This window comes from Peromyscus californicus, unplaced genomic scaffold, assembly GCF_007827085.1.
Source record: "Peromyscus californicus insignis strain IS unplaced genomic scaffold, ASM782708v3 Scaffold_13__1_contigs__length_99412109, whole genome shotgun sequence".
Taxonomy (NCBI): domain Eukaryota; kingdom Metazoa; phylum Chordata; class Mammalia; order Rodentia; family Cricetidae; genus Peromyscus; species Peromyscus californicus.
The window spans coordinates 6,525,001-6,545,065 of NW_026294424.1; the positions used below are offsets into that span (position 1 = coordinate 6,525,001).

General features: G+C 44.8%; 1 protein-coding gene across 2 annotated transcripts in view; it reads right to left on the reverse strand.

The window, feature by feature from the left end:
* Rnf185 (ring finger protein 185) overlaps window positions 1-19,412 on the reverse strand; it is a 40,879-nt gene extending 21,467 nt beyond the window's left edge. Inside the window, exons 1-2 of one of the 2 annotated variants that reach the window (XM_052736322.1) lie at window positions 19,280-19,408; window positions 3,533-3,667 (exon numbers count right to left, since the gene is read on the reverse strand). The gene's annotated coding sequence lies outside the window, so the exon portion shown is untranslated. Of the gene's footprint in view, window positions 1-3,532; window positions 3,668-19,279 lie in introns of both variants that reach the window. The other variant, XM_052736321.1, reaches the window with a different exon arrangement.
* Between the last annotated feature and the right edge of the window lie 653 nt (window positions 19,413-20,065).

Here is a 20,065-nt window from a genome sequence, read left to right on the forward strand (position 1 = left end):
TAGAAGGATTTAGAGTGTGGAGATAAACAGAAAGTACAGGATAGCCTCGAGAGGGCCTGGAACCTATTCCAATGGGCCCTGACTGTCTCTGCCCTAGGGTATTTATAGAAATGCCAAGGGATGGAGCAAAAGACCTCCCTCCAACACAGCCAAGTGCAGACCATCTCAGACACCTGCACTCAGGCCCGTGGTCCAATCATCCTCTCTATGAAGGCCTGCTGGGTAAAGCACTAGGAAACCTGAAGACGGGATCCCACAACATCCTACCTTGATCCAACAAGGTTCTGCGTGGCTCAATCTACCCTTCACAGGTATATGGGAAAACTGGGGTAAAGATGGGTGTTAAGGTGGGAACAGTCAGGAGACAGTAACAGCCCAGTCTGCAGGGTGTAGCAGTCATGCAGCAGGCCAGATACCGGCACAGGCTTATACATGTCAAATGAACAGATCACATCACTCTTATTCTAATTCCCTTCCCTGGGCCTCATCCCAGTAGGCACTCAGATAACTGCTGAATGAGTGGGTGCAAGCACACATGACTGGTTTTGGTCAACTGCCAGGCTGGCTGCTCACAAATCCCTCTGGAATTCTGGGTTCCAAAGCTACATACTCATCTCTGAAGCCTCTCCTCTCCTCTATCTCCTCCCTAACCCCATGTACAAGAAGAGATGAGTAGCATCCCTTTGGGGCTATCTACTGAGCACCTACAGAACAAAAGAATGTGGCCACAGCCTCATGGGTCCTGTAGGACTGGGGCAGTAGCCAGAAAATACAGGTCCTGGTTGGCCAGACACCAGACAAAGTAAGAAGGAAATAGGGCCTAAGCATTGCTGAGCTGCTAAAAAATCAATCTTGGTCCCTACAGAACCTACAGACTCTGACCTCACCAACATAGCAACCTCATTGGGGCTGATCTTGAACTTCTGGGCTTAAGTGATCCTCCTACTTCAACTTCATCTGTGCTGGGACTAAAGGCATGTACCATTGTACCCAGCCATTCATTACTGTTCACCTGAAGCATATTCCAGTTTCAAGTCTATCTATTACTGCTTCTGGTCCTCACTCCATTTTACAGTTAAGAACATTAAGCTGGGGAGGTTAAAGGACTTGCCTAAGACTTTGCCTACCATCCAGTGCCAAATTTAGACTTTCCAACACAATTATCAAGACACTTTATATTCTTATAGACAGTAAGTATGGGTGCTGGGAACTGAACCTGGGTCTTCTGGAAGAACAGCAAGTGCTCTTAACTATGGAGCCATCTCTCCAGCCCCACTCTACATTTAAATTTAAATTTTATTTTATGCATGTGAGTATTTTGCCTGCATGTGTATCTGTGCACCACATGTATGCCTGGTGCCTGCACATGACAGAAGATGGCCTGAGCTGCCATGTGGGTGATGGGGAATCAAATCTAGATCTTCTAGAAGAGAGGCCAGTCCTCTTAACCACTTATCTCTCCAGCCCCACCACTCTACCTACATTCTTTCAGACAGGGTCTCATTATGTAGTCCTGGCTGGCCTGGAACTTACTATGGAGACCAGCATGATGTCAACTACATTCTTATATGCTACCTCATTAACATGAAGCTTTATGAGATGAAATGCACAGTCTTTGTTTGCCCTCAAACTCACTGCTGTAACTTTTGTGCCCTCTGAATGAAATATAGAGCAAACTCATCATTCATCCATCCATTCATGCAGCTAACAATTCCGTGACAATTACATGTCATATGTGTTGCTACCAAGTGGAAGTTCACAAAGAAGAGTGGTACCAAGCTGAGGCTTTGGAGTTTAGCAGAAGAGCTAAAAGGTACATGTTAAATGATAAGAATCCTTAATAAGGACTCCATCAAAATCACTCGAGATGTGCTATTTTCCCTAAAAAAAAAAAAAAAAAAAAAAAAAAAAAAAAAAAAAAAACAGCACCTCTGTGCTGGCTGTTTTTATGTTAATTTAACAAAAGCTAGAGTCATCTAATCAGAGAGACCCTAAATTGAGAAAATGCCTCCATACAGGCTGTGAGCAAGTCTGTAGAGCATTTTCTTAATTAGTGATGAACGTGGGTGGGCCCAAGTGGGCCCAGCCCATTGTGGAAGGTACCAACCTGAGGTCCTGGGTCCTATAAGAGAGCAGGCAGACCCCAGGTGGTGGTGGCGTACACCTTTGATAGATCAAGCTCTGCCTTTAACAGATCAAGCTCCATCTTTAATAGAGCAAACTCCATGGCCTCTGTTTCAGTTCCCGCCTCCAAGTTTCTGCCTTGACTTCTTTTGATGATGAACTGTGATATGGAAGTGTAAGCAAAATAAACCCTTTTCTCCTCAAGTTGCTTTTGGTCATGGTGCTTCATCAGAGCAAAAGAAACCCTAACTAAGACAACCTTTTCCCAAGATATCTGACTCCCAGGCCCTCCTCAGTGACATTTTCCTTACTCTAAGATGATACTTTTTGTTAGACAGTTTCAGAAACCCAGTTCTAAAAGGGGAGAACTCTGCTAAAAGCAAGCAGCAACATCAGCACCACACAGCTTTTGAGAGGGATGGAAAATAATCCATTCTTCAGAATGTATAACCTTCAGGCACTGCAGAGACGTCAGATATATTGGAGTGGTGGTCAGATGAGGTGGCCCATGCTTATAATCTCAGCACCTGGAAGACTGAGGCAGGAGAATCACCACAAGTTAGGAGGCCAGTTTGGGACACACAGTGAATTCAAAGCCAGCCTAGGCTAGACAGAGAGATCCTGTGCCATAAAAAAGAAAATGAAACTAAAACTAACTGGGATGAGGACAACTCTGTTGAGATCTCAGATCAGTCCTCACTCTGGGATATAAATGATCATTTAGGAAACAAGTACACACCTAGTTTTGAAAAACATTCCTCAGTTTGAGATGTCTAGGGTGATACAGTGGTGCTTCGAGACTAAGGCAGATTTGCAATACTTAATTAGGAAATTAAAGCTTAAAGGTGGCAAGACCACATCCTCAACTCTTTGGTTTGCTTGCCCTGGCTCACCCCTGAGGAATGGGACAGTGGGAGAATATAAGACTTAACTATCCTCGCAGCAATCATCAATGAACTGATCCCCATTCTTGTGTTCAGTTCTTAGGCTTTAGAGAACTGTAGGCATTTTGGAATCCACCATCTGTCTTATGTGCTCCTTTTTTTCCCCCAAGACAGGGTTTCTCTATGTAGCCCTGGCTATCTTGGAACTCGCTGGTCTTGAACTCAGAGATCAGTCTGCCTCTGCCTCCCAAGCACTGGGATTAAAGGCATGCACTACCATGCCTGGCTTATGTGCTCCTTTTTAAGGCCCCACGCCCATAGTTTCTTAGGACAAAACCCAGGCCTTGGGCATGCCAGGCAAGCATTCTACAAGCTATATTCCAGCTCCTATACTCCTTTTTAACTCTAAAAATTCCAGGCCAAGGTGTACAGAGATATCAAAAAGACACTAGTCTTCATTATGAAAATCTTCATTACAAATCTGGGCATGCTCCCAGCAAAGGGCTTGTTCCTGTGGCACGTACTTGTTCACATGGGAGCTGTCTGCGAGGCGCCTTGGCATGTCTGAGCCTGTCTACACTGATGCTTAGGCTGCTGATGGACCACATGGAGACAGATGAGACTCGCATTCCAAGAATGTCTACGCCACACTCAGAAGGCTGCAGTGGGAAGAAATAAGTAGGTTGAGTGGAACTTGGGACACACATTAACCAGCTGTAAAATCCAAGAGTCTAAATGGTGTTTAAGTCCCAAGGCTAGTGCTCGCGAGACCTGGCCCCAAATACAGGACCAAAGACATGAATGATCTTTTAGGTCCAGGAGGACAGAGAAGGCTGAGCAGATGGCTTCTTTTTCTGGGGACTGCACTGGTCCTGGTCTTTGGTACCTCATAATCTCCCTATTTTCTCAACCTCCCCTATCTTCTAAGATTTATTTAAAAAGGTCTCATTTTTTGCCAGGCATTCAGGATACTGAGATAAAGGTTTCAGCCTAAGGGTGACAATGACAAACCAACAAGGTGGCCCAGTCTGCTTGGCACTGACAGGTGTGCAGAGTGTGTGAGGGCAGAGGAGGATTCAGACACAGCACAACAGACAGGCAGACAATTCACTGTGCCAAATTCAGTGTAGAAGGAGCCCAGGGAATGGTAAGGAAGGCAGCAAGATCTAGGAAGAAGTAGGGAGTAAGTCCTTAGATTCCCCAGAGCCCTTCAGCCTTGGTCTGCTTGCTCATATTCCAAATTGGGGTCCATAACCTGACATCCCCACCCAAGCTTCCAAAATGCCCCATGATTTTAATGATTCTCTTCCTATCCAGCTCACTCCCACTCCCTAGCTAAGTAGACTGGTACATCCAAATGGTAGGTTTGGATGTACATAGATTATACTATGTGATGCAACACTATCCATTATATTATCTTATTTTATTTTGTCTTGTTTGAGACAGGGGTCACCCTGGCTAACCTGGAACTTGAACTTGCAGTGATGCTTCTGTCCTTGCCTCTTGAGTACTAGGATTATAAGCATGTGCCACCAGAGCCAGCCTATCACACTTTTGAGGTGAGGGATATCTGGGAGAAATATCTCAATTGATAGAGTATTTGCTTCACAAATATAAGGACTTTAGTTTAATCCCTAGAAACCACATAAAAATGCTGGGCATCGTGGTACCACACACATGTAATCCCTGTCCCAAGAAAATCAAAGTAGAAGGATCCCTGAGGCTCTCTGGCCAGTTAGTCTAGCCTACCTAGAGAGCCCCAGTTAATGAGAGTCCCTGTCTCAAAGGAGGTGGACAGTATTCCTAAGAATGACATCCAAGGTTGTTTTCTGGCCTCCACATGCAAGCACAGATACCTGTACACATCTACACACACACACACACACACACACACACACACACACACACACACACACACACACACAGTATTATGTGACACTGGGCTTCACACAGGGTAACTGACACAGGCTAGGGAAAAAAGCACTCTACCACTGAGCTGAATTCCCAGTCTTCCCTTACATTATCCCAGTCTGTTACACATAGATTATATTCTACTTCCACAGAGATTTTCCTTGGATGAGAATTTTACTTATATGACATAATGTTAAATGAAAAAGTGTGGGAGCCCGTTCTTGGGTTCCTCGTGGCTTTACCCAGCAGGTCCAAATAGAAGATGATTAGGACCATGGGCCTGAGTGCAGGTGTCCGAGATGGTCTGCACTTGGCTGTGCTGGGGGAGGAGGTCATTTGCTCCACCCCTTGGCGTCTCTATAAAAACCCTGGGGCAGAGACAGTCGGGCGGGTTGGAAAAGGTTCCAGGCCCTCTCCAGGCTATCCTTTATTTTCTATCTGTTTATCTCCGCAAGATTCTCCGCAATAAATCCTTCTATCTAATATTTCCTGCTGCTCGCACTCAAGAAAACTCTGGGGAACTGTGGGGATGGTTGGGTAATCGCCCCACAAAAAAGCAAGCTACAAAACTGTATACAAACAGCTGATGTGGAAGTGCAAGCCTGTAAGCTCAGCATTTGGGAGGCAGGAGCATGAGTCTGAGGCTAGCCTGCACAAAACCTTCCTTATAAAACAAAACTGTATACAAAGTCAAACATGGTACCATATGCCTCACAGTTCTTAGAAGGTAGAAGAATTACAATTTTTTTTTCAAGATTATCCTCAACTACAAGGCAAGTTTGAGGCTAGATGCTCCCTACATGAGACTCTGTCTCAAGATAAAACCCCAAAGAACCCTGTATACAAAGCTGAACATATTCTATGACCACAGAGGTGAAAACCATGTAAGAAAAAAATGCCAAAAATATTATCTGTGGGTGGTCTCTGAAAAGAATTATGATCAAAATTCTTAAGCTTAAAAAAATTTGGGGTGGGGGAGGCTAGAGAAATGGCTCAGCTATTTAAAAACACTGATTGCTCTTTCAGAAGACCTGGGTTCAAGTCCCAGCACACACATATTGGCTCAGGAATCCAGTGCTTTTTTTTTTTTTTTAATGGCCTCTGAAGGCACTGCACACATGTGGGGCACAGACATACATTTAGGCAAATACTCATACACATAAAAATAAAATCTCAAAAAAAATTTTGAAATAGGGTCTCACTGGCTGGCCTTGAACTCACAGAACTCCACCCACCTCTGCCCCCCAAGTGCTAGAATGAAAGAAGAGCCCCACCACAGCCAGTTACAATGGTTTTAATTACATTTTACTTGTTTTCTGTATGTGTATGGGAGTCCATGACAAGGATGCAGGGGAGTCAGAGGACAACTTTTAGGAGTCAGTCCTTTCCTTTCACCATCTGGATGCTGGGGACTGAAGTCAGGTCATCAGGCCTGGAGACAGAGGCCTTTCCCAGCTGAGTCATCACCACAGCACAGGGCTGTTGCTTTTCCCCACTCACTCATACTTTCTGCTTTGTCCACAGTAAATACTATATTTAAATTCTCTTATTACATTTATTCAAGTTTGTGTGTGTGTATGTTTATACCTGCCACAAGTGACCTGTATAGGACAGCATTTTCTCCTTCCATCATATGGGACCTGAGGATTGAATACAGGTCATCAGGCTTGGCAGTAGGCACCTTTACCCATTGATCCATCTCGACAACCCACATATTAATATTCAGAAAAATAGGGAATTCGTTCAAACTACTTTACCTTCATATTTCAACAGAGGGCAAAAAGGAAAGCAAGCAGACTAAGACACATGAAATTGTGAATGAATCTTAGTATACTTCTCTTAGAAATTTTAAGGTTTTTCTTGTTGAGACAGGTCTTACTATATAACTCTGGCTGTCCTGGAACTCACTACACAGACCAGACTAAATCTCTCACAGAGATCTGTTTGCCTAGGATTAAAAGAATGAGCTACTATATCTGGTGACATTTTAGCACTTTAAACACACACACACACACACACACACACACACACTCCCCCCACCCTCTATTGGGAATTAAACCTAGGGCCTCACACACCTAGAAAGTGCTCTACCACTGTAACACATCCCTATCCTTTTTTTTAAAAAAAAAAAAAAAAAACATTTTATGTCACTCCTTTGAGACAGAGTCACTTTATAATCTGTATTGTCCTAGAGCTCTTGGTGATTCTCTTGATTCTGTCTCCCAAGTGCTGGAATTAGATTTAGACCACCATGCACACAGTTGTTTTATCTTTTTTTCTGAGACAGAGTCTGTCTAAGTTGCACAGACTGACCTTGAACTAACTCTGTCGCCCAGACAGACCTTAAACTTGAGATCCTCCTGGCTCCACCTCCTAAGTAGCTGGGATCACAGGTTTGTGCTACCAGGGTCAGCTCATTTTCAATTTTTATTTAGTTTTCATTTTTTAAAAAACATTTTATTTTATATGTGGTTGCTTTACCTGTATGTATGTCTGTGCACCATGAACATGCAGTGTCCTTAGAGACCACAAGAGGGAGTGAGATCCCCTGGAATTGGAGTTACAGATGGTTGTTAGTCAGTGTGTGGGTGCTGGGAATTGAACTCAGGTCCTCCGGAAAAGCAGCTAGTGCTCCAGCCCCTTAATGGTTTATTTTTAATACCTTCAGATGCTCAAAAAGAAAAGACTCTCCCACCCCTGGAACTCAATCTCCCTGTTCTCTGACCTGGAGACAAATGGCACTAGATCACATCTTTAGGATAAACCCTAGAAGTAGAACTAGAGTCAAAGAATGTATGTATTTGTCATTTTAACAAACACCCTCCAGAAATAATGTACTATTCTGTATGCCTGATAAATATGCAAAAATGCCTTTTTCTCCAAATCCTTGAAAAGGTTATGACTTTGGTTTTCAAAAGAGAATGCATACTTTCAAATGAAAAGAAGAGTACCTTTTTAGTTTAGAAAGATTTAAAGTGAAATTCACTGTTTCCTTCAGTAATTAGTTATCAGGACCCATATTGTTCCATGTACTACAGAAGATGCAAGAAATACGTTGATTTTGCAGGCACAAGTCAAATTTGAGAGGAGAATCCAGGGACAGCTCTGCCTTTTCATATTTTCTTCCAATGCTCTCAATTCAAATGCTGTTTCCCTTGGTGATGCTTTATTTTATTAAAATAAAAAATAAACCGGGCAGTGGTGATGCACACCTTTAATTCCAGCTCCCAACTCGGGAGGCAGAGGCAAGTGGATCTCTGTGAGTTTGAGGCCTGCCTGGTCTACAGACTGAGTTCCAGGACAGGCAAAGCTACACAGAGAAACCCTGTCTGGAAAAACAAAACAGAACCAAAGTTTTAAAAAAGGGACTGGAGAGATGACTCAGTGGCTAAGAGCACTGGCTGCTCTTCCAGAGGACCTGTGTCTAGCTACCAGTACCCACACAGCAGCTCACAACCATCTGTAACTCCAGTTCCAGGAGATCTGATACCCTCTTCCTGCCTCCTCTAGCCCCAGTGCACATGAGCATGCACATACATACCCCTGCATGCACAAAACACCTGTTGCTGGCCAGTGTCTTGTCAACTTGACACAAGCTAGAGTCATTTAAGAGGAAACCTTTGCCAGGCAGTGGAGGCACATGCCTTTAATCCCAGCACTCAGGAGGCAGAGGCAGGCCCATCTCTGAGAGGCTACCCTGGTCTACAGAGTTCCAGGTCAGGGCAACGCAGAGAAACTCTGTCTTAAAAAAAAAAAAAAGAAGAGGAGGAGGAGGGAACCTCAATTAAAAGGTGTCCCCAACCAGAGTGGCCTATGGGCAAGCCTGTGGGACATTCCTTGAATAATGATTGTTGTGGGATGGCCCAGCCTACTGGGGGCAGTGCCACTCCTGGGCAAGTGGTTCTAGATGGTGTAAGAAAGCAGGCTGAGAGCCGGGCGGTGGTGGCGCACGCCTTTAATCCCAGCACTCGGGAGGCAGAGGCAGGCGGATCTCTGTGAGTTCGAGGCCAGCCTGGGCTACAGCGCGAGATCCAGGAAAGGCGCAAAGCTACACAGAGAAACCCTGTCTCGAAAAACCAAAAAAAAAAAAAAAAAAAAAAAAAAAAAAAAGAAAGCAGGCTGAACAAGCCAGTAAGCAGCACTCCTCCATGGTTCCTGCTTCAGTTCCTAACTCCAGGTTCCTGCCCTGCTTGAGCTCTTGCCCTGACTTCCCTCAGTGATGGAGTATGATCTGAGAGTTACAAGCTGAAATAATGAAATAACCCTTTCCTCCCCAAGTTGCTTTTGGCTGTGGTATTTGATAGAATAGAAACCCTAAGACAATATCTATACACATATTTTTTAGATTCATTTTATGAGTGTTTTGCATATGTACATATGTCCTTGTACCACATGTATGTCTAGGGCCTAAAGAGGTCAAAGAGGGTGTTGGATCCCTTAGGACTAGAGTTACAGATGGTTGTGAGCCACCATGTGAGTTCTGGGAATCAAACCCAGGTCCTCTGCAAGATCAAGTGTTCTTAACTGCCAAGTCATCTCTCCAGGCCCCAAAACGTTTTTTTTTTTTTTTTAATTGAAAGGAAAAAAATGGCTGGAGAATAGCTCAATGGTAGAGAGCTTGCCCACACATGACAGAGAGGCCCTGTGTTCAATCCCTAGGATTGTAAAAATAAATAGACAATTTTCACAGCAAGCATGCCACGGAGGCATTTGATGGCTCTGAGTATGAATTTTAGTTCTCACCTATTCTGTAATTTTGCACAAGTTATCTCCTCTCTGTGCTTGTCTGTAGAATGGGTCACTACCCTCTGTACAAGATATCTGTCACAGTCACAGAGAAAACAGTAAAGGGAGTCCATCCAGGTAAGGACTTTGAGCTCAGGGAATAGTACTGTTTACACTCCCCACAGAGCAATGAAATGAGCAGGTGGTTACATTGCCAAATGAGTCACAACTTCCCTTTCTGAATGAACATTGTTCCTTGAAGGCAGACTGGGTAACTGTCTATGCGCTGACAGGAAAAGCAGTATGGGACACAGTTTGATCTAGAGAAATAAGATTCTATCTGAAGTGTTGAAGACAGGGGCATTTGCATTTCTTACCATGACTTCCATTAACTCCATGCTAATCTTTTCCTTATGAATTATTTCATTTAATCTTCACAGCCTGCCTTGAGGCAAATACTACCACAACACTGTCAGCATCTCCTGGGATATTAAATTAGGACCAGAGTAGTTTGGTCATTTGGTTGGTCACAGAGCCAGTCAGCGGCAAAGCTTCCCAACTCCAAGTCACGTATGTAACAGATGGTACCTCAGTGACTTGTGCTTGGGTGTTTCCTCACGTCTGTCCCAGCTTCCAGATGCATTACTCAGCACAAGGCTTGACACCTAAGGAGCACCTCATAAATGTAGATGGTGTGTCAGAGCTGATGCCCAATAGCACACAAACTACACAACTCAATACAAGTCCATCTGTTCAACTAAAGTTTTGGAAAATCAGTATCCTATAAGAGCAGTTGTTTTGAGACTTAGAACTGTATTATATAGCTGACTCACTCCTTGTTTTTCAACTGTTGCTCCAAACTTGTTTGGTAGGGGTGGGAGGTGCTAGGGATGGAACCCAGGCCTTGCAAAGGTAGGCAAGTACCCCCACTAAGCCCCACTCATAGCCTTGCTCCAGACTCGGAAATAGGGGTAAGCACAGGGGGCAGACAACAGGGATTTCATGGATCTACAGCCAGAAAAAAGTCCAGGTTGTCCAGGCTGGCATTTGTGACTGGTGTGTGTGTGTGTGTGTGTGTGTGTGTGTGTGTGTGTGTGTGTGTGTGTGTTGAGAGCGTGCTCTCACGCGCGTGTGAGCTCACACTGAAGACTGACTATGCAGTTTATTGTGCACTCTTGTAAGACCCAACTCCTAAGTTCAACAGCAAACCCGACAGGGAGAGGATATCAAATAATGTATGTGAATGAATAGGAATTTGGCAATTTTAACTCAAATCAAAATAGCTGGGCAATGCTGCTCTAGAGAAAAGCTCTCCAGCTTGGGAGAGATCCCAGTTAAGGGCTGTCAGTTTGTAGTAAAACACAATAAAAAAAAGCATCTAGAGCCCAAGGACTTGGGCTGAGGCTCGTCTTTGCCACTCAGCCAGTGTCTCTCCCTGTAACAGTGAAGACTGCTCCTGCTCTCCCTCTGCTACAGAAGAGTTTATAAAATAAGGCGGTGTTTTGCTTCCACCGTCACGCAAGTCAGCAGAACCTCATTAATTCCGATTTTCCCTGGGGTTGAGCTAAAGGCCTCTAAAACACTCTCAACTATTAAAGGAGAATAAATAGGGTTGACAAGAATTCACCAATTAAGGAGAAAACTTTCTAAGAGTTTAATACCACACAGCAAATACCTGATAAAGGAATGATCTCATTTCTGTGCTCAACAGGAGTTCTTGAAGAGGAACTGTGATCAAAAACAATAAAGCCAGGGATGAGGAACAGATCAGTTGGTAAAGTGCTTGCTTTGTGAGCCTGAGGACCCAGGTTAAATCCCCAGAACCATCCTCCAACACACACACACACACACACACACACACACACACACACACACACAGTAAGTTGGGCATGATGCCATATGGAGGGAAGACAAATCCCAGGCACACTGGCTCCCCCAGCTTTGCCTACTTGGTAGGTCACAGGTAAGTGAGACCCTGTCTCAAAGAAAACAAAGATAGATGGCACCTGAGGATGAAGTTGCCCTCCGGCCTTCAAACACACATGTCCACGAGCACCTGTGCACACAGGCATACACACACATAGGCAATATAAAGCCAGGTGTCACTCGGAAAAATCTATAACATCAACTTTTACAAATCAGGCTTGCCCCCTAAAGCTTCCTCTATCAGGTGTGTGTACTGCCATTTAGAAAATGCCAACTAGGCTCAATGATAAAAAAATAAACCTGACAAGATCTGTTTTCTGGCCCCAAGGAAGTCTATGGCCTAGTTCCAATTTAACTTTTATGTAACAGTAACAAATTTCCTCACACTGCAATGTATCTTGGACCCACTTTCATATTCAAAGAGCTGTCCATTTTTACAAATCCACCACATCCATATCAACAGGTACTTCTGAGGAACAGCTGGTAGAGTGAAAATAAGTTTGTCAGGTGTTACAAAGACCACCCAGGGAATCAACCTGGCAACTAGTCCTAGAACAGAATAGCCAGTTCAGATCAATAACCACAGAAATGCAACTTCAGTATGTCCCACAGTCACCTGGAGGACAAGGGCTCCACATTAAAGTGCTATGTGTGCACCAACAAACTCCACATTCAAGTGCTATGTGTACACCAACAAAATGAAGAGGTGGACCCATGTCTTATCTAGCAGATGTGAAAAAGCAAAAGTAGGGTTCATGTGGAAAATGAAAGCTCTAGAGAGAAATAGTGATGATGCTTCTGTAGTACCAGTGTTCTATTTAAAAATGGATAGGATGAGCCAGGCGGTGGTGGCTCACGCCTTTAATCCTGCACTCGGGAGGCAGAGGCAGGCGGAGGCAGGCGGATCTCTGTGAGTTTGAGGTCAGCCTGGTCTACAGAGCTAGTTCCAGGACAGCCAGGGCTGTTACACAGAAAAAACAAAACAAAACAAAAAAAACTAGGATGGTAATTTTATTATATGTATTTTAGTATCATAAAAACAAAACAAACTGGGTAGTCAGGTGGTGGTATCACACACCTTTAATCTCAGCACTTGGGAGGCAAAGGCAGGCGGATCTTTGTGAGTTCGAGGCCAACTTGGTCTATAAGAGTGAATTCCAGGACAGCCAGGAGTACACAGAGAAACCCTGCCTGGAAACAACAACAACAACCAAAAAAAAAAAAAAAAAAAAAAAACCACCACAAGAACAAATAAACTGTCAGGTGTGTGTAGTATACCCGAAATCCCAGCACTTGGGAGGTAGAAGCAGAAGAATAAGGGGTTCAAGGCCATCCTTGGCTACGAGTCCTTATTTCAAAATAAACAATTTTTTTTTATCATAAACAAACCCAAACCACAGTTCTACCCCACTGATCATATGCTGAGTGGTTATCACAGCCATTATGCATGTACAATGACATTTACCAACTTACTAAGTGAATGGTTAAGGAAATGGAAATTCATTCAGACATTTCAGTAATTACAAAGAAACTAGCAGGAACACAAAGACATTTAGATGTTAACAGGCTATCTGCTAATGGCTGGTACCAGTAGTCCCAGGCACCTGGAAGACTGCAGCAGGAGAATCCATCGAGGTCAGGAGTTTGAGACTAGCCTAGGTAAATCTCAAATATGATATTTGGATTTCATCATATCTCAAATATGATAACTGGAGAGAAGTGGAATACAGAACTACGTATAGCAACTGATTCAACCACAAAAATGCACCCAGTGCTGAGCCAGGGAGATAGCTCAATGGGTAAAAGCCTTTGTTGCGTAAGCATGACAACCCATGTTTGACTCCCCAGAACTCATGGAAGACTAGACACTGTAATGAAAGTGTCCATAATCCTAGCACAAAGACAGGAGGATTTCTGCAAACTCATGGGCCACCTAGCCTGACATACATAGTGGAAAAGAAGACCCTGCCTCAAACAAGGTGTTAAGTGGAAGGCTGACACTTGAGGTTGTCCTCTGATGTCCACATGCACACTTGGCATGCACACCGACCCTCCCTCTCCCTCTCTCCACCCACGGACACACACACAAACACACCCTTCACTGTACCCAGTGACAAGAAACAAGGAAATAAGAACAACTGTAACAAAGGTTCTCTTTAGATGATACAGGGATGATAAGGTGGGTAAGAGGGATACTTTTCTAAATTTTCCAAAGTAAGTAATCTTTAACAATTTAAATGACTGGGGTGTTTGTTTTAATATTCATGATGATGTGGTTAGGGCCAAAGGCTATGGAGTCAGAAGCATCATGGTGAGCCTACAGTTCTGTAACCCTAAGCCTACATTCGCCCTACAGTTCTGTAACCCTAAGCCTACATTCGCCCTAAGTACTCTACAACACCACGCACCCCTGTTCTCTCTGCCTGTGACAGACATAAGGATCTCCACATGCTCCTACCACATCTTGGATGATGCTGTTTTCTGGACACAAATAGTACTCCTTTCATAGGAACCACTCAAATCAGCAGTGGTTGGGGTTGTGCCAAGTTCTGCATGATCAGCACTCTAAAATGGACAACTTATCCTGTGCTTGAGAATGTCCAAATTGCTGGGTGGTGGTGGCATACACCTTTAGTCCTAGCACTAGGAAGGCAGAAGCAGGTGGATCTCTGTGAGTTCGAGGCCAGCCTGATCTACAGAGTGAGTTCCAGGACAGCCAGGCTACACAGAGAAACCCTGTCTGGAAACCCCTTCCCCTCCCCCAAAAAACCTAAAGCTCATGTCAGCACTGAAAGATGAAATTTAGGGGTTCCAGGTCAGCCAGGACTGTTAAACACCGAAAACCTGACTTGAAAGACAACAACAACAACAACATGCCTATAGAATGTCCAAATCCAATTTCCTTCAGGTAAGGAAGTTACTGGCATGTCCCTATTGTGCCATTCGGCTCCTTCTGAGTTACTCCCAGGGCTGTCGGAGATTACACACACTCTGAATATTTATATCCAAAATTGTACATGTGGGCAAACAACCAATTACAGAATGGGTACAGGAACTGAATGAATACTCTCCCAATTAGATGCACAGATGAAAGAGTTGGCGAGATAGCTTAGTAGGTAAAGGTGTTTGCTGTGAAGCCTGAGAACTTCAGTTCAATCCTCATAAACCCAAACGGTAGGAGAGAACTGACTCCTGCAAGTTATCTTCTGACCTCCACACATCCAGTGAGGCATATGCATGTACACATGTACGTATACACACACACCACACACACACACAGACACACACACACACACACACACACACACACACACACACACACACACACACAGAATAAAATGTAAAAAAAAAAAAACTACAAAATGTACAAATGATGGTAAACACATGCAAATATGTTCAATACTATCAGTCATGAGGGAAATGTAAATCACTAATATAATGAAATGACCCTTCATACCTGGGAGGATGTGTACGCATGTATATATGTATATTTTGTTTAGTTGGCTGGTTTTGTGATTTTGAGACAGGGTTTCACTATGTAGTTCTGGCTATCCTGAAACTCAAAACAGGCTGGCCTCGTACTCACAGAGGTCCACCTGCCTCAAATGCTGGAATTATTCTTCAGATTTAGTTCCCCATTTAGAAATGTAAAAGCTAGGACGACTGGGGGGATGGCTCAGTTGGTAAGTGCTGCTGCACACACATTAGGATCTGAGTTCAGATTCCTAGCACACAGGTAAAAGCTGGGCACTGCAACACATATTTGTAACCTCAGCACCGAGGGCTGGGAAAAGAGACATGGAGATCCTGGGAGCCAGCCAGCTTAGCTCTAGGTTCAATCAGAGACTGTTTCAAAATTTAAAAGGCAGTAATAAGTAAAATAAATCAGAAAGCAAAGAAGTACCTGCACACATATACACACAAATACAGCCCCCAAACGCAAGAAATTTAAAAGCCAGACAAGCATAATGATACATCTCAGCACTTGGAAGAGAGGGTCACCACAAATTTGAGACCAGCCTGAGCAGAAGGTGGGGTGGGGGGAGTCATTCTTAGCTCAGAGGCTATGCAAAAAACCAGCCATAGGGCTAGATTCGGCCTACAAGCCAAAGTTTTTAGGTCAGGAATTTTCAGTGCATGATTTTTCAATTAAAAAATACATAAAAATAACCCCAATGTGGTAGCACATTCTAGCAATCCCAGTACTTGGAAGGCAGAAACAGGAAAGTTTGAAGCTATCCTGGATATTACGAAGCAAAGCCCTGTGTTAAGGATTTAAAAAAAAGGGGGGGGGGGGTTCTACACCAAATAAGTTTGGTGACACTAAGGAAGCAAAACACGTTATTATGCTGGCTTATTACAAAGCCCGAATTTTTCTTTTTTTCTTTCATTTTTCTTTATTAAGAAATTTTCGGGGGCTGGAGAGATGGCTCAGAGGTTAAGAGCACTGGCTGTTCTTCCAGAGGTCCTGAGTTCAATTCCCAGCAACCACATGGTGACTCACAACGGTCTATAATGAGATCCAGCGCCCTCTACTGGCCTGCAGGCTGAACACTCACTGTATGCATGATAAATAAATAAAATCTTTAAAAAAAAAAAAAAAAAAAAAATTTTTCTACCCACTCCACATACTATCCACAGATCCCCCCTCCTCCCTCCTCCCACCCCCAGCCCTCTTTCCCAAGCCACCCCGCATCCCCACATCCCCCAAATCGAGGTCTCCTATGAGGAGTCAGCAGAGCCCAGCACACTGAGCCTAGGCAGGTCCAAGCCCCTTCCTACTGCATCAAGGCTGTGCAAGGTGTCACACTACAAGCACTGGATCCCAGAAGCCTGCCCATAGACCAGGGACAGATCCCGACCCCCCTGCCTGGGTGCCCCCCAAACAGTTCGAGCCAAACAACTGTCTTCCGTATTCAGAGAAGCCCGAATTTTTCTTGTGAGAACTCTCAGGGCCTTTAACGTGGTATTACATTAAGACACTAAGAAAGGATAATGGTGAGTAGCTTTTCCCAAACTTATTTTCACCATCAAATCCCTTCTCAAAGGAGTCCGACAGTGGACAGTAGAATACACTTACTAAAGCATCAATCAGGTATCCCTTTAAAAAGAAACTCCCAAGTTAAGTTTTTAAAACTCCAAAAATACCACTGAGATGGCAACTAAGTCTAAGGCCACATCGTCTTGAATGTCACGTAACAACTGAATGACCACTTCACACCTTAAAAAATTTTTTTTGAGAAACATAAACAGGAAAAGAGACAGGAACTTTTGGTTCAACCCAACCTTTTGTTTTGTGGTAGAAGTGTCAGCAGAGTTGGATCATAATATGGAATCTTTGCTTCTCAACATGTGCGTGTGCATGTATAACAGTCCTGGCTGTCCTGAAACTCGATTTATAGACCAGGCTGGCCTTGAACTCTCAGAGATCTACCTGCCTCTGCCTCCTGAGTGCTGGTAATAAAGGCATCAGCCACCATGCCTGGCAGATAAACATTTAACAACAGATGGAAAAGTGATCTACTTAATGTTTGGTAAAGTGCAAAATAAGGAAATCTAATGTTAGATTAGAAAACTATAGGTATGCTTAAAGGATCATCTGTGAGGATGTGCTGGCAAGTCAGGACCATAAAAGAACTGGTCGTATGTGCTGGTCGTATGTGCTGGATGGATAGCTAGCCTACAAACTGCAAAACTTCTCTTATGTCTATACCCACACTGTTGGAAATCATTAAGGCTCAGTTTATAAATTAGGGAGAAGACTGACCCAAAAAACTGCTATCAGCCCTCCTGTGATCTGGAGTTCACTGACAAGCAGAGCCTTGGGGGGGGGGGGGGACACAAGCAACCCCAAAGTCAGTCTGGGCTACATGATACTCTGAAAAAGGAAAAGAGAGACAGACAGATACACAGAGACAGAGTGTTAGTTAGTTCACAGTCTTCAGAAGCTCTCTAAACTGTTCTTAGAAAACAAATTACTGGGGCTGGAGAGATGGCTTAGGGATTAAAGAGCACTGACTGCTCTTCCAGAGGACCCAGGTTCAATTCGCAGCACCCACATGGCAGCAGGTCACAACTATCTGTAACTCCAGGATCTGACACCCTCACACAGACATACATGCTGGCAAAAAAAAAAAAAAAAAAAAAAAAAAAAAGCACATAAAATAAAAATAAATAAATTTAACAAAGAAAACAAATTACTAATGTCAGATACAGCCCAGCATTTGGGAGGGTGAGGCATGAGGATCACAGCCTGGGCTATAAAGTGAGACCCTGACTAATAAATAAATAAATAATTTAAAAGCAAAACAAAAAATTACTAACCAATGGAATGGATCACTGTTTATTAATACAACAAATACTTCCAACACCTTTATCAGATATTGGGTCGTTCCAAAGTCCTTGAAAAGAAGGATGGTGAACATGACAACCAGGAAAAGATTACGTAAGATCAAGTGTGCTGGTCTTATTTACAGGAGATGTAGGCTAGGGAGAAGGAGAGGTCAAGAAAAGAAAGGAAGACCAAGAAATTTCACATTCAGCAGGCATAATGGTACTAAGTAATGTGGAATCCCAGCACTCTGAAACTGAGGCAGGAGGATCAGGAGTTCAAGGCCAACCTGAACTACAAAAGGAGTTTGAAGACAGCCTGAGATCCAGTCTCAAACTAACAAAAGAAATGTCACATACACTCTGAGGGCAGAGTTAGCAATGGAAGGATAGATTCATAATAACTACTTAGAATAAGAGACTTTCAAGTTGGAAAGGACCTCCATCTAATACCTGTACACCTTCTTCCATAAGGAGACAGCCAATCCCATCAATGGTCACCTCTGACGATTCTCCCGTTAAATCCTTAATATTAAGTACACATTTGTCTTCCCGTAGAGCCCACCGATTAATCCTAGTTGTACCTCTTTCAGCCTTAAAGTTTAAGTGGGAGTCCTCTTTGCCATAACCTACGTGCGCCACGCCCCCGGCCAGTTTTTAAAGATAGTTATTCTCCTCTGGTGGTCTTTCCTAAGCCAGACTGCTGTTTCAAAGAACCGAGCCGGTTCCAGCTGCCTCCACGGGAATCCCGCAGTCAGAGCGGGAGAGCCCTTGAGCCGATCAGGCTTCAAACCCCGGCAGGTACAGGAGTCCCGAGGAGAACGTTCAAAAGAAGGTTTCCTAGGTTCCAAACCCAGATTCGAAAGAAGCTGTCGAAGGAGTCCAGGGCTGGAAAGCCGGCATCCCAGAGGCTTTCCGGGCAGGCAGTGCGAGGACCGTGTTTGGAGAAGCCGTGCCGGGACTGCCAAGTGTGGGAACCAGGCTCAGTGAGGTAGGGGACTCGGTCTAGAACGCACAATTAGCTGTGGGCGGCGAACTCGAACCCGGGTCTCCCACGCTTCACCCCGAATCTGTTTACCACACTCCGTACCTCTCCGCTCAGCCAAATCACTACCTACGTGGGGGACGGTCCCGCACCCGAGGCAGAGGGAGTCAGGGCGAGCCCCTGTCCGGAAAGGGAGCTCCTTGCGCGCCCTTCTCTTTTCTGGGGCCTCAGTTTGCCCAATCTGTACCCAAGGACGCGGGCCTGACCTTTCTCCTGGGACCCGGGAAGGGTCAGACTTGCCGTCTCCGGGCCCCGGGTTCCAGGTGCCTCGGTCCCTGAGCCCCGGAAGGGGGTCCCACGCCTCCCGGGCCCGCCGCCCCAGTTCGTCACGTACCTGCCGCCGCACAGCCAGCGCCAGCGACGCCACCAGCCCCTCTCTGTCCCACGGTGGACCGGCCGGTCTGAGAGGCTCGTCAGTCGGAAAGATTGAACCTCCGGCCCCTCCCACCCGGACTTCAGTCACCTGACGCGGAGCCGCCTCTGTCAGAGCGACTTCCGGCTACAGCCGGAAAAGGCTGGTGTGCAGCGCCGAGCTCCGGCCAGGTGCCGAGCGAGCTCGTAAGTTCCGCCCTGGGGCAGGAAGCGGAGGACTTCCGGCCTTTTGGTAGTGTTTCCTAGCGCGTGGGGAGGAGGAGAAGGGAGTCCGGTGGGTGGAGGGCTTGCTTCGCCTTCGTGAGGACGTGGGTTCGATTCCCAACAGCGCATAAAACGTGTGCGTACACGCCAGTAATCCCAGCATTCACCCGGGTGGTGGATCAGATTAGTGTCGTTGTCGAAGTAAACTTGGGATACATGAGACTGTTGTTAAACAACAGTAGCAAAAAGCATGTTGGAAAGGGCCGCCTTGATGAAAAAGCCAGTTCTAGAGACACCACTTTGGAATGTAAGGACGGTGGTGATGGATAGGAATGTGTAAAATGACACAGGAGCTACCTTGAAGACTCTACTAAACAAATCCGTGAAATTTTAGTATCAAAATAATGAAGATAGTAAGAGTCTAACTAATTGGAGCCATTGAGATGGCTCAGTGGGTAAGGATGCTTGCTGCCAAGCCTGTCAACCCTAGTTCAATCCCCAGGGACTCACAGCTGTCCCCTGACCTTCTCTTGTATACAGACAC